The 14,681-nt window shown below is 41.5% G+C and overlaps 1 protein-coding gene across 5 annotated transcripts in view; it reads left to right on the top strand.

Moving 5' to 3' along the window:
• ZC3H12B (zinc finger CCCH-type containing 12B) overlaps positions 1–14,681 on the top strand; it is a 40,003-nt gene that overhangs the window by 13,350 nt on the left and 11,972 nt on the right. Inside the window, exon 1 of one of the 5 annotated variants that reach the window (XM_088664651.1) lies at positions 4,659–4,853. The exons of the other annotated variants lie outside the window; for them this stretch is intronic. The gene's annotated coding sequence lies outside the window, so the exon portion shown is untranslated. Of the gene's footprint in view, positions 1–4,658; positions 4,854–14,681 lie in introns of those variants that run through there. 5 annotated transcript variants of the gene reach the window in all.

Here is a 14,681-nt window from a genome sequence, read left to right as displayed (position 1 = left end):
CATTAGCTAGCAACTAAATTTTGTGTCAAGAAAACACATTGCAAAAAAACTCCAAGTCCCAGGTCAGAATGGATTACTGCTGAAAGAATATGAAAATGTAGGGTGGCTAGGAATATTCTCCATTGTTCAGTGAGGCCCAACTGGGCCTACCTACAGTGTTCAAGACTTGTTCAGCCCCAGGACTTCCTATTGGGTGTCCTGTTGGTCTCTCAAGCTCTAGCCTTTCCCTCCTTTGGCCAGAATGATGTCATGCAGTTGAACACTTGTCTGATGGAACTGTTGTTTGTTTGTTTGTTTTAAAACCAAACTCAAATACTTATATGGTCCAAACCTCTGAACGCAACTGACCAATAAAATGTTCTACAAAATACTTGAATTCCCTTCTAATCCAGCTTTATGATGCCTCAAATCATTGCAGGCTCCGGAGTGATGTCAGGTGTTTGCTTGGGCCTCAAGACTAGCAGAGGGTCCACTGCAGCAACAGTACCATCATTATGTTGCACAAGGCACCCAAGAAGATTGAGTTAATTTGTCACAGTTGAAAGGTCAAGGTGTTTAAAAATATATATTTTTGGGCACTGATAGCCCATCCTTCACATTGTGATCCCAGGATGAGTTACATGGAGCTCAGTACAATTAAATTATGTAACATCTTCCAGTCCCAAAGGCCTGTGCGTTGATCTGTTGAAATATATACAATGACAAGGCCAGATGCACCTCAGAGGTGAGGGCATCCCACAGTCTGGGGGGGGGGGTCAACACAGAGAAGTCCCTCTCACACATTGCTATCCCATGAACTAGGGCTGGGCAATGTAGTTCAAAGCGGGTTTGAAGTCCACATCATGTTAACATTTTCATAATATTCAACATGGCAATATATCGCGAAACACAGTGTGTGTGTGCGCGCTGTAAAAAATCATGATGTGGGGAAAACCTTGAAGCTAGTTATCACTTCTCATGATTCTTGTCGCCCCATTGCTGTGCTGCCTCAGCTCTTCCTTGCCTCCTGCAGGGGGCAGCAAACCACAAGAGCAGGCGCTGAAGAAAGCAGCCCACCCAGAAACTTAGCAATATACCGGTACAGTAGATGCCACAAGCTTCTTTTTTAAAGCACAGGTGCCAGGCTGGTACATGCTTGAGGGAGATGCTGGTCCAAGCTGGTTCTGGGCTTCTTTCTGGGAGCCCCCTTTCTTTTCTCCTTTTGGACTCTCTTTGCCAGCAGAACCTTCCTGAGGGCGCCTTCTGATACTCAAGCTCTGGTTGGGGGTCTTTGAAGAGCAGGAAGGTCTTTCTGCTTCACCTCCCCAGAGCCCACCCCCATGTTGCTGCCCAACCCTGCCTTTTGAATAGCTGATGCCCTCAGCGCCTGGAAACAGCTGCTTGTCCTGTGGAAAAATACACGGGTTATTTACCCCTGAGTTTAAAAAAATAAAAATAAACCTTGCCCTGTTGTTTAAGCCCCTTTCCTCCCCTTTTGCCTTCTGTGTCTGTGTGGGTGTCTGTGTCTCACCCCCCTCGTAATGTTCCCTATTTTCTCCTCCCTATCCTCGAACTCTCCCCAATTCTTCCCTCACCCCTTTGCTTTCTCACACATTTGTTCCCCCAATCCTATACTTCCTTATGTGCTTCTTCCTTTTTCTTCCCTCCCACCCCCACTGGCTAAAAAGGAGAGAGAAATGTTTTTGTTTTCTGGTGTTTACATAGTTCCAACCTTATTTCAGACATTGTGATATCATGATGTTTAGCCTTTGATATATCACCATCTTGAATACCAGACATCACACAGCCCTACCATGAGCTTTGCATGGTGATGCAACTGCTCACATGGCCTCTCCTGAAAATCTCAACATCTGGGCAGTTCTGTTTGGAAATAGAAGGTTTTTCAGATTGTTCTGGCCAGAAATATCAACCGACCACTTACACAGGGCTTCTTCCCTGTTCTATTTCCATCCCCATCTGTTTTGGCTTTATTTCTTCACCCTTCACCCTTCTCTTCCTTTGGGCTCCCCCCACAGACATGAAATTAGTTTGAAGACTACAGGTTCTCTACCTTGATGAAAAGAGAAGGGAGAAAGAAACATGCTGAACATTAGGTATGCCATATAGATAAAATCAGTATGGGAAGAAGGAGCAAGCAAGAGGTAAACAAAACAATTACCGTACTTTTCTGTGTATAAGACTTTTTTTTTACTCTAAAATAATGTTCAGAATCTGGGCTCGTCTTATACACGGATAGTATCTCCCCCCCCATTTTCTTAAACTGGAGTCCCCCAAAATAGGGAGCGTCTTGTGCATGGCAGCGTCTTATAGATGGAAAAATATGGCACTTTATCTGTTCTATTCTGTAAGCAAATGTAGTATATTTGTAGACTGCCATATAATGCTGTATTTCCAAAGCGAAAGGCGCCATGATCATGCTGGCTTGCCTGTCAGACGATTAATTATAGCAAGCTCTAACTCTTAACACCTGCCAAAAAGTCTTCTGCTTCCTTAACCAACTTTGCCCATCCTGTTTGATAATCTAATTGCCCCCTGCTCTTCAGCCCACCCCTTTTTCTGTAAATCCTTTGGCTTGGAAGTCTCATCTGCAGAAGAAACACACCTTGATTACATGTAGGGTGCATTTGCTCACATTTTATTCCTCTGTATTTTCCCCATTTGAAATTTAGGTAGTAGATTCACTGGGGAAGAGCCCCACCCCTTTGGGAGCTTATATTGTTCTGTAATATGTCATGTGCATTAGAATTACAGTATAGTTGAGTAGCATGGCTTGGAGAGCAAGGCTTCTAATATTTCAGGAACCATTGAGTCATGCATGCAGCATGTATGCTACTAGCCATGATAACAGTGCTGTGCCATTGCAGTTTAAGACTGCAGTGCTTCTGAATACCAGTTGCTGGAAACTACAGGAGGGGAGAGGGTTATTGTGCTTGAATCCAGCTTGTAGGATTCCCACAGGCATCTGGATGGCCACTGTGAGAACAGGATGCTGGACTGGATGGGCAACTGGCACTGGCCTGATACAGCAGGCTCTTCTTATGTTCTTACACTTGTCTGCTAGTGCTTGGGGATATAATTATGTAAATAAGTTTTAGGTAGGAATTTAGTGTGATGACAACCATTCATGAAAGTAGGGAATCAGCATAGGCAAACTTAGAAGTCAGAAATGTATTTTAAAGCTAGAATGGTACACTCTTGATTAGCTCCTTCCTGCCCTCTCTCCACTGTCCCACACCAGCTATATTAAGACACATATTGTCCTTTAGTTTAGACAAACACTTTCTGTTCTCTTGGAGAAATTGTGTATTTGTTCCTGATGACAGAGGAGAGCCATGGAAAAATTGGACAGAAGCAGGTGCTTAAGACTTGGAGAAAGAGAATCTCTTCCCCCCACCATTCTCTTCCAGGGAGTCCAAAAGTTCTTGCAAAGCTCTTGAGGACTACTTAAAAACAAATAGTCATGGTAGGGATAACCAACCTGATGCCCTTTAGATGTTTTAGACTCCAATTCCCATCACCTTCAGTCAGAGTCAGTAATCAAGGAGTTGTAGTTCACAACCTCTGAAGAGCATTGTGTTAGCTACCCCAGGCTTTTTAGTAGCCCTGAAGTAGTAGTAGTAGTAGTAGTAGAAATAATAATAATAATAATAGATTTTAAAATCCCATTGGAATCAAGTATCCCCTTTGGTATATCTACCCTTGATGGTGTCAATTTTACCTGAGGTTTGGGGGATTCCCTACTACCATCAAATAATAGTATGATTATGATAGCTAATAATAATTTTGATCAAATTTTGTTAAGGCTAAAGCTTAGATGTGACAGAGACTTAACTGTCATCTGAAGTGCAATGCTTTTTCGAAGTTTGTGGTGCAAATAGTTAAACTAAAGTTTCCAGATATTTTTTCAACTCTTGCATTTTAGAGAAAAGCACATTTCTGTTCCATGTGGGACAGGCTGGTCACATGAGTGATACCCATGCCGCATCCTTACAACCACTGTGCTAATACAGGTTGCTGACTCTGTTGTGCATGATTTCGATGTGATTCCATCCTTTACATGATATTTGGAACCATGTGGGATCCAGGCAAAGGGATCTTCCATGCAGTTACTATTGAATCTGGTGATGGGTTTCTATTGTTGTAGACAGCTTGAGTAAAAATTCTAACCCCTTCATTTAATAAAAATGTTTTTGCCTCCAGAAGAACATTTGGGAGCAACAGATTACATCTCAGAACTTGTTGTTGTTGTTGTTGTTTAGTCGTTTAGTTGTGTCCGACTCTTTGTGACCCCATGGACCAGAGCACGCCAGCCACTCCTCTCTTCCACTGCCTCCCGCAGTTTGGTCAGACTCATGTTCGTAGCTTCGAGAACACTGTCCAACCACCTCAGAACTTATCATTAGAAAATTCCTATTGATTTTGTTATACAGTCAATATGTTAAATCAGGTTGATAAAGCTGTCTTTTCTGCGTGGATCTAACTTCCCCCTATTTATTAAGATGTCGTAGCACTATAGCAACATTTAAAAAAAACAATTTAAATAATTACTCCCTCATAATCACTGATTTAGAGGCAGTTGTGATTCTCACATCAAAGTGCTCCCCCCACCTGTCGCCTTTTAATGAAAAAATGACACAGCTGAATTTTCTTGTTAATAGTCTTTCAACCACAGTTGACAATCACTTAAAAAAAGAAGAAGCAAGATACTCCTGTGAGTCATGGAAGTGGGTGTGTTTCTGCAGAGAGCAGCTTTCGTAACACCAATCCACCAATCTGTCACCAGAGTCGAAAGAATAGAACACCCCTGCACACAGGCTCTGCTTTGGCAAAGAGCTATCTTCTTTACTACCAATGTGAGTTACAGCTAAGCTGCTGCTTTCTTAGAGGCAAGTGGAAGTGAGTATGCTAGCAGTAATGGCAACATGTGCTTGGAGATGAATTCCCCCCTGTAGTTTGCTTTTCAAATCTTGTTTTTGATATGTGACAAAGCTTAAGTGCCTGTTATTCATAATATTGTGGTTCAAAGGAGGCAGAGTTCAGTAAGTAGTGTGTGTGTGTGTGTGTGTGTGAGAGAGAGAGAGAGAGAGAGAGAGAGATTTGCATTGTTGCACCACGCTTGATGTCCTAAAATATGGAAACAAGTTGAAAGTGTGCATGATGCAAAAATAAAATAAAATGTACATGTGCATAAGATTAATGCTGAAAAAAGAGGATCTTTTGTTAATTTTTGAGTGTATAGAATCTAATGCCCGGCAAGTTAACACTTGGCAAGAACAATTTGCATAAGAGAAAAGACAGGAGGAAAAACAGTATTTTAACCCTTCCTTGTCAAGTATTTACCCTTGTACCCTTCTCACAGTGTTTTTAATTGTTTGTATTCATTATCATTGTTTACCTTAGAGATTTGATATTCTTTAAGGATAAAAGCTGGTTGGGGAAAGGGTTTGGGGGAGATATGGCTGACAGGGGAATGGATAAGTGCTCCCCTTCTTGAGATTGCTTTTCAACAAGCAACCTTCCGGCGCTTTATACCCCTTATTTTAGGTTAGGTCAATCTGCATCCGTATAGCTTATGGTACAGGATGTCAAATGGAAAGTTCACCAGTAAAGATAAAACATACTATATGATTACTTAACAAGGTATTGGATGGTACATGTTACAGGTGTTCAACAAATTTTCAAACTTTACATCGCTGTGATACTTTACTAAAAACTAGAACAGTAAATGAGTGAGCAGGTGAGGTAGCAACTAAATCGTTCTTTAAGGTTATGTTTGTGCAAGCATCCTTTTGTTGCTTTTCATTTCATTTCTGTTTGTCTCCTTCCTCAGCTAAGAATTATGTGTTTAGGTTTTTAAATTATTTTAATAATATGGGATTTGTGCAGTTATTGCTTTACATCCCTGCAGCAAACACAAGTAATTTATTTTAGTCTACAAAACAAAGGTGGAGAAGCCTGAGGGTGACTGTAAATAACAAGAGTTGTGTAGGGTCACACATCAGCCTCTCCTCTACACCCAGTATAAATGTGCTGGGGAAACAGGTCTGTAGTGACTGTAGGACTTGCACAAAATCAGCTTTTTTAAAAAAGGAGGATAACAACTGGGACGAAGCACATCTAGAGTTGAATGAAGAAACACCTGGAGATAACTTGCCCAATTTGTGTAAAAGTTACTCCTCTTTAAGGGATGCTCTGCGTGCTACCAGATCCCTGTAGCAAAATTCCAGAAAGCGTTGTATATTACATTCTGTATGTTCAGTGATCTACACATGTAATGGGCACTTCACAAGTTACAATCTACTTGTGGAAGTTTTACTGTAGCCTACTTGGAAGTGGTTTCCATCAAAGAATTTGGTAGCACATGGAACATCCCAAACTTTCACAGGACGAAAGTAAGAATTGGAACACTTACTAGGTCCAGTCTGATAACACTTAAACTACTTTCAGGGACATATCACACTGAAAACCCCTTCTGAAGACTACTTGTCTGCTGTAACCCATTTAGAAAGCTGAATATTGGCTGCCTACTAATGCAGATTGTTCTGTCCATGCCCAGGCCATTAACTTTGGGTCAACAGCTCAAAGCTTCATGGCTATCATGATATTTATGGAGTTGCCCAGCCCTTTTGATTTGTACACGCATGCTTGTTTTATGCTTCCTCTTGAACCATGTGCCCTTATTTCTCTAAAAAGATATCTGGCTACACCACATTGCCTATTATAAGTCTGCCCATGTGGGAGAGGAAACGGCAAAGTAAATTTCCAGGGCAGAGAATTTCTGATTCTTAGTAAGTTGTATGGTCATATGTGACCCTGATTTCTGCTAGGCTGAGATGGAAGGGACCCTCAGTGCTATAATTGCTATTCAATGGTTTCATGATGTAAAAAAAGGTAGTTTGCTTGCTTACACAGAACTATTCATGACTAAATGAATATATCTTACTCTAGTCGTATGTCAGCTCATCAGTTACTGATCATCATTAACCAGCATCCCCACCCTTCTAGCAACGTGCACAATAAAGTCACTTCTCTCAACCAGTTTTTTCTCTATCTCTTCAGGGAGCTTCAGGTACTTCTGACTCAAGGTAAATGAGCCATGAGGATCAATGGTGTAGAGTCCTGTCCCCAGCTCTCTTTTTTCTGTTGTAGTGTCTTCATTGGTCACAAAGCTGTATCTTCTGTTCTGCCTGGAAGTGTGTCCTTGTGTAACAGGTCTGGGCAATATAAAATGCTAAGTGTCCAAAGGTGGCAGGGTCTTCACATCACTCAGGCTGAGGATATCAACAGACATCAATACATAAAAACATACATTTGATGGGCACCTTCCTGAAGGCTGACCCAGAAGTAAACATCTTCTATGATGCTTTTTAAATACTTCTGAGATTTGTCACAAACTTAAGTAGCATTCAGAAATTTCATGGTGACTGACAGGATTCCGTTACAGTGAAAATAAACATTTCATTTTATTTTAGCTGAAACAATCCATTTGGTGAACCTCAGCATTTTAAAATTTATATTCGTAGAAGCATATGCACCCTCAACCTTTGGACCCCCAAGGCATCTCAAAGTCATAAAATAAATATTTACACTTCTATAAGTTACATCAATCTGTCCAGTTTCTTGAGTTTGATTTCCAAATGGCCTTGAAGTGAAATGTGAATCACAAATGAGCCAAGGTACTTAGATTATAGGCACGCAGGTGGTGCAGTGGGTTAAACCACAGAGCCTAGGGCTTGCTGATCAGAAGGTCGGCGGTTCAAATCCCTGCGACGGGGTGAGCTCCCATTGCTTGGTCCCAGCTCCTGCCTACCTAGCAGTTTGAAAGCACATCAAAGTGCAAGTAGATAAATAGGTACCTCTCCAAGCAGGAAGGTAAATGGTGTTTCCGTGCGCTGCTCTGGTTTGCCAGAAGCAGCTTTGTCATGCTGGCCACATGACCTGGAAGCTGTACGCTGGCTCCCTTGGCCAATAACGCAAGATGAGCGCCGAACCCCAGAGTCGGTCACGACTGGACCTAATGGTCAGGGGTCCCTTTACCTTTACTTAGATTATACCAAATGCAGAAATCGGGGGGAGGGAGTCCATAAGCCCATCAGTCTCACTGAACATCTTGAGGGCCACAAGTTCTACACCACTGCCTTAGGACATTGGATTTGCAGAATAAATAATTTTACAGCAGAGTTGTCTGTGTCTTCCTTTTTGGAAGGAAACTTTCTGGAACACAGTCATACTTGGAGCAAGGTAGTTGCTGCATATGCTGACTTTTGCTGTCACAGATAGAATCAGTAATGTGAAGGTTACATCCATTCACAGAACGCTGTGCACAGTGACCTTTTCTGCTGCTATTATCACACTTCTACAACTGCTATTCTAATAGCCAGTACACTTGGGTGTGGGCCTTCGTACAACCAGAGGTGTGTGGAATACTGCATGATTTGTGTCTAGGAAATGAGAAGAGTCCCATAGTAACTTGACTGCAAGTGGAAGTTTGTTTAGAATCCCCCCCCCCTTATTTGCATTGCTAGCTTGAATTGCTAAAGAAGGGATTCACTTATTCAATAATTTAGCATTTCACTTGCTGTTTCAGAAAACAAGAGCAACAGGATACTTTTAAAATTAGAACAAACAGGTATATTGTAAGGGTGGTGGGCCCATTTTGAAGGCCTGCCTTGGAACATGATGTTTTCCTGAATGTTTTGCTAGTGGGAGAATGCAGATGATCCTATCAAAGCCCCTGTCTAGCTATAAAATGGTGAAATGAAATGGGTAGCTGACACAATCACTCCTCAGCCTCCTCTCCAGTTTAGTGGTGCTCATGTGGTTCCTTAGAATTTTGGGCAGCTTTGGGCTATGAAGCAAACTACATGAAGGCTAGAGCTCAAGTGATACAATTCTTTATTGAAAGCTGACTGAACCCTGGCTAGTATGCATAAACATGCCTACCATGTTCCAGTGTGGGCTACGAGGAAGGCACATTTTTCATTGCATCCTCAAGTGGTCAACAGACAGTTATTTTGAATAGTCCAGAGGTTAATGACTCCCACTGAAGATTTATTCTGGGTACTTGCTAAACAAATGATCAAAATGGATGGAGGATGACAAAATCATTGCTGATGAGCAGGTGGGTTTTCGCCCTGGGAGATCTACAATGGACCAAATATTAACTCTGTACCATCTGGCGGAAAAGTATGCCGACAAAGCCCCAAAAGTTCTTCAAAATTGGCTGCTATAACAATCGATCGCAGCCTCCTTCACCTGATTATCAACCTGCACATTAACACCTTGCTGAGAATCAGGCTAGACAATAATGGCCTAGTCTCCAACCCGTTACCACCTCTAGGGGGGTAAGACAGGGCTGTCTATTGGCTCCAGCATTGTTTAACTTTTACATTAACTCACTGGTGACTCATATGGCCAATGACGCTTTTCATCCTCCCAAATTAGCAGGCCGTTCTCTGAATGTTCTCCTGTATGCAGATGATGCCGCCCTTCTCGCTAGATCCCCCATTGGGCTGAGGAGAATGTTACAAGCTTTACATGAATACTGTGTTCAACATAAGCTCCAACCTAACTATGCCAAGACCACGCGTCCGAGACCCCATCAATGGTCGATGAACGGGATCCCCCTAGAGCAGGCTAACTGCTTTAAATATCTGGGGCAAGTAATTCAATTAAATAGGTCTTTTCTGGCCCATAGAGACCAAATAACTACCAATGCATCTAAAGCAGCCAGGCAGATTAGATCTCTATATGCTAAGAACCAGGCGCAATCAGTGAAGGTAGCTTTGAGACTTTTTCAAATGAAAGTCCTTCTTTTGGTGGGTATCTCTTTGGGCTCCCGTGGGGATTTTCTGAAACTGGATTCTATCCAAACAAGCTTTCTCAGAGCCATTCTTAGGATTCCTCCTTCTGTAGCGGGCGGGGCTATGAGACTGGAGGTCGGTTGGCAAGCCCTACGGTATGTGGCCCTGAAGACGAAGGTTTGGCTATGGCTCAAGCTTTCCTTTAAACCAGTGGGTATCGCACCCTTGATTTTGAGGGATGATTTTCAATCATCGTGGGAAAGGGAAGTCACTAATGAGGTTCAGTCCTGTGGATTGTCACACCTTTACTTCCAGTCTATGACGTACATTCAAGCCAGAGCTGTGATCTCCCTGAGACTGAGTGATATTGCTAGGCAAGAATATATAGCTCAGCTAAAACCAGGGATGTTTCTTGGGGACCAGATCTACCAGATCATACCAGCCCCCTACCTTGCGGAAATCCACTTTGTGGAATACCGTAGACTTCTTACAGCGGCTAGATTAAATGCCCTCAATTCTGCGGTACTGTGGGGAAGGTATGGGGGAGTACCATACGCCCAGAGAACTTGTCATTGTGCCATGGGGCGGTCGAGTCCACCGAATATATTCTCCTAACTTGCCCTTCTTATTCAGAGCTTAGGCAAAATCTTATAGCTCCACTTCTACTCCAGTTTAGCTTTCTACCCAGAGAAAATCAGGTTTTATACTTGCTGAATAATGCTACTAGAAATACAGCCTCATTGGTGGCCAAATTTCTTTTTTTAGCTTTCAAGCGTCGTAAGACTAAAATTGACTATATTGATTTGGGGCTATCTGTTTAGCCCTTTTAAAGTGTTGCCTGTGTTTAAAAACCCTTTCAGATGTTTTAACTTTGTATGGATAAATGATGATGATGACTCCCACTGTAGAGGAGGAATCTGGAGCATTTGAGGACCTGCTGTGACCAACTAGTTACACATGTTGATGATAAATTGGCTCGAATTCAGAGTGTTGTTGATGTTTATTAAATGTCTACACTGCCCTTCATCTGAGGATCACAGGCTGGCTTGCAATTTAACACATGGAGTACCATTGACCTGCAGTTGTGGTTCCAGATGAAGGTACCCAGTGCCACAGTCAGTGATGTGCTGTAGGATCAGTTTGAACTTATGCAGTCAGCGGATGTGGACAAGGTGCTAGCAGTTGTACGTCTGACCATTTGCTCTCTTGACCTCAGTCCCAGCTGGCTTATGCAACCTATCAGAGTTAGTTTGACTAGAGCATGCTGCCTTGAAATAGATGGTGTGTCCACTCCTAAAGAAACTTACTGTGGACCTCTTGGATTGGAATTGATCCAATTGAACTATTGATCCTCAACTCTGACCTTTACAGGGAAAGGGACAAGGGGAGTGTTACCTTGCTCCTGCCTCTTGATCCCTTTGTGACTTTTGACACCATTGACCTGTTAATATGGGCCCTGCTAGGACTACATATTCAGAACCATCAGTTTTGGTAGGTTTCACGAATAGAGCAGCTATGATGGATCAAAATGAATGACACTTCCATGCCTGTATCTTTAATGTGGAAGATTCTTGGATCTTCGTACACACTGCTTCTTTAGATAAGGCTGTTGGAAACCTTGGTATTATCAGCAGAGTAGTGGAAAAACAGCAACTTTTGTGCCAAAACAAAAGTGAGAGCATAACTTGTTCTGGCAAACCAATGCTGGAAATGTGTCACGGTGCCTTGCATGGGGAACTCCTGATAAAGCAGAGTCCCAGTTCCTCTCCCTCCCAGATAGTTTATGATAGTAACTCATAGTCTAGATTTTATGCACAAAGGTCCACCCCCCTGGAACCATTGCTGAAAAATATAAAAGGTGCAGTCAGTTTTTCGGTAGTACTTCTTTTGGGGAGAGCGAGGAGGTTGCTTGTTTTCTTCTTCTTCCTTGCTGCCTGCTATCTGCTTGGCTTTGCTTAAGCTACTATGAGGCCTATCTGACTTCCCTAAGACTGGTGACTGAAATTTTATTGACTCAATATGCTAAAAAATGTTTCATGGCTGGATGGGCTACAGTTTTGCTATTTACCTTGATTGCTTTGGCAGCTTTGTTAGATATTGGACCTGGAAAGGGGACCAGTTATCTTGTGATTTTATAAGCTATGTGACTTCATTGCTCAGTTCAGTATTTTTACATTATATTTTAGGTATTGGCACTTTGCTGTTTTTATTGACTACAGCATAGTCATGATTTATTTTTGTTTAATTAATTTTTCATGGTATTTTGAAAGTTAATTTTAGTATGCATTATTATATCCTATATGGATTATTGAATATTATTTAATTTGATATAAGTTGTTCATTTTAAAGTCATTTTTAAATATGACTTAATTGTATTAAATCAGATTATTATGATGTGTGATCTTTGCTGTATATTTTGTTGTTTCTACAGCTTATAAATTGCCTTCTGCATACCAATATAGAAAGGTAGTATACAAATTAAAAGTGAAATGAAAATGAAGTGCCACTCAGTAGTTCATATGCAAATTATATCCAGTTGTTTTAAGTTGCTTTAAATCTAATTATGCATGTTGCTTCATGTTCAAATATTTTATTTTGTGTTGGTTTTATAGATTTCATTTTCTATATAACTTTTACATAAGATCTATAGCATTCATTATTCCATTTCATATTATTTTATAGCAATAAGCTGAGTGATTTCTTACAGTCATAAGTCCCCCATTCCATTGGGTTGCTACTGAGCAAAATCAAACCTTGACTAGAATCTAATGAGTATTGGCATATTGGCCAGTTTGTGGTAATGGTGTGCACTGATGCTGATTGGAACCCCAGATTAACGGTATCCTTGTGGAATGGAAATTGGGGACACCAACCCCGGAGAGGAGCATTGGGAAGGTGCATGGCACTATTTTATCCTTAATACTATTTAGTAAATATATAAAGCTCCTGGAAGCAGTCACTAGGCATATGGGGACAAGGTGCCATGTACTCTTATGACATTGAATTCAATGCGACTTGCTGCTTTGTGGGATGTATAGGATTGTGTCAGTCATTTTAAAGCATGGCAGCTCAGAATGTTCTATCTATCCCTTGAAAAAAACCTAAGTCAATTGTAAGTTCTTTGTGGAGGACACTTAAACACAAAACAGATGCTTTTGATCTCCTGTGTGAACAGGAGGGAGTAGGGGAGCATATACTGGGGTGGGGGGAGAGGTAGCAGGTAGGGTGGCAGCATATTTGGCTACCCCTCAGCAGCCATTTCCCAGATAGTTCTGTGTTCCCTTAAACAGCTATTGCAATTATCTTTCTTGGTTTTTGGTCTGCTGCTAAAACAGACAGGGCTAAAACAAACAGTGTCTACCAATACATGTTATGATATAACATTGGTCATTCAGAGCACCCTACCTTTCCCCTCTTATGGTTGTTTTTGCCAAAGATCTGCTTCCACATATAATGGATGTAAAGTGGCCATTGAAAAGAAGTTTTTCAAAAGATTAATGTCAGTTTTGAAGAGGTTCCACAAGTACAGTTATTTTTCCAGTTATGTTTCTCTGGCAAGGAAAGTGAGGAAAGGTGCCATTATGTTTTATTTGCCCTTGTACTGATATTCAGTAGTACGTACAGTAAATAAGATGCTTTTACTATAGGGAGGAACATTTGCATTAGCAGAATTCATTCTTACCATGCTTCCTCTTGACTCCAGTGACTTGCTTTGATTTTGCAGTGTGTGCCTTCTTTTTCTCCATTGGAGGAAGAATGAACAAAGATTTATACTTTGAAATGAAACATTTGATTTGGCTTTTTAACAGTGTGGATGAACAGTTCATTTATTTTTTAAAAAATAATGAACTGCTGAGTAAATATAAAATATACAAATGTTCTGAGTTCCTAAATAGGTCTTTGTTTCTTAATACCTCAGAGCGTACAGGAAAGAAAATAATACGAAAAGGTTTGGGAGAAGTACTCTAGAAATACAGCTGGGATTTCTTGCAGGGGCCCTTCTCATGCATTTCAGTCATCAGCCATAGAATCTGGAATGCTTTATTCACATACGGATCACTGCATAGCTTATGGGCCAACCTTCAGATTCCTTCTTTGAACAGAGATGCTGCACACTATCGTGCAGCATTAGCCATGCTTAGGTACCATGATAAGCCTTACAGTGTCAAGGATGGGGAACCTCTGGCCCTGCAGCAGTAGTTGTACTTCAGTTCTCATCATCACCAGCCAGCATGGCTAAATAAATGGTCAGGGCTAATGAGAGTGGGACTCTAACAGTTCCTGAATGACCACAAGTTTCCCTTCCCTGCATTATGTGAACAAATCGTTTTAAGCTGTGGGCTGTTACACTCCCTCTTTTCTTTTGCACCCACAAGGAGAAAAGCAGAAGCGCACCCCCTTCTCCTTTTAAACTAATTACATGGTTTCAAAAGATGTCCAAACTTGAAGAAGTGTGGTTTGCCTTAATTATGGTTAGTGAGAACAAGCCAGGACCAATCTGTGGTTGCAGTTCCCTGCTTGTTCTGAATTTGAATTTAAACAAACAACACATAGCTATTACCAATCCCATTTTAAAGCTGGCCATGTTAGTGGCCATCATCACATCCTGTGGTAACAAATTACATAGTTAAATGCCTGTCTTGAATCTCTCGCCTTTCAGTTTCATTAAATGATTCCAGGTTCTAGTACAGTGGTGCCTCGCTAGACTAATTTAATTCGTTCCGCCGGTCAATTTGTCCAACGAAAAATTCGTCTTGCGAGGCACTGTTTCCCATAGGAACACATTAAAAGTTAATGCGTTCCTATGGGCTCTGGGGGACTGGCGGCAGTGGTGGCGCTTGCTCGCTTGGCTCCCTGGAAGGCAGGCAGACAGGCGGC

The sequence above is a fragment of the Zootoca vivipara genome, chromosome Z2, assembly GCF_965207765.1.
Source record: "Zootoca vivipara chromosome Z2, rZooViv2.hap1.1, whole genome shotgun sequence".
In the NCBI taxonomy this organism is placed as follows: domain Eukaryota; kingdom Metazoa; phylum Chordata; class Lepidosauria; order Squamata; family Lacertidae; genus Zootoca; species Zootoca vivipara.
This window is presented reverse-complemented; position numbering and strand designations above follow the sequence as displayed.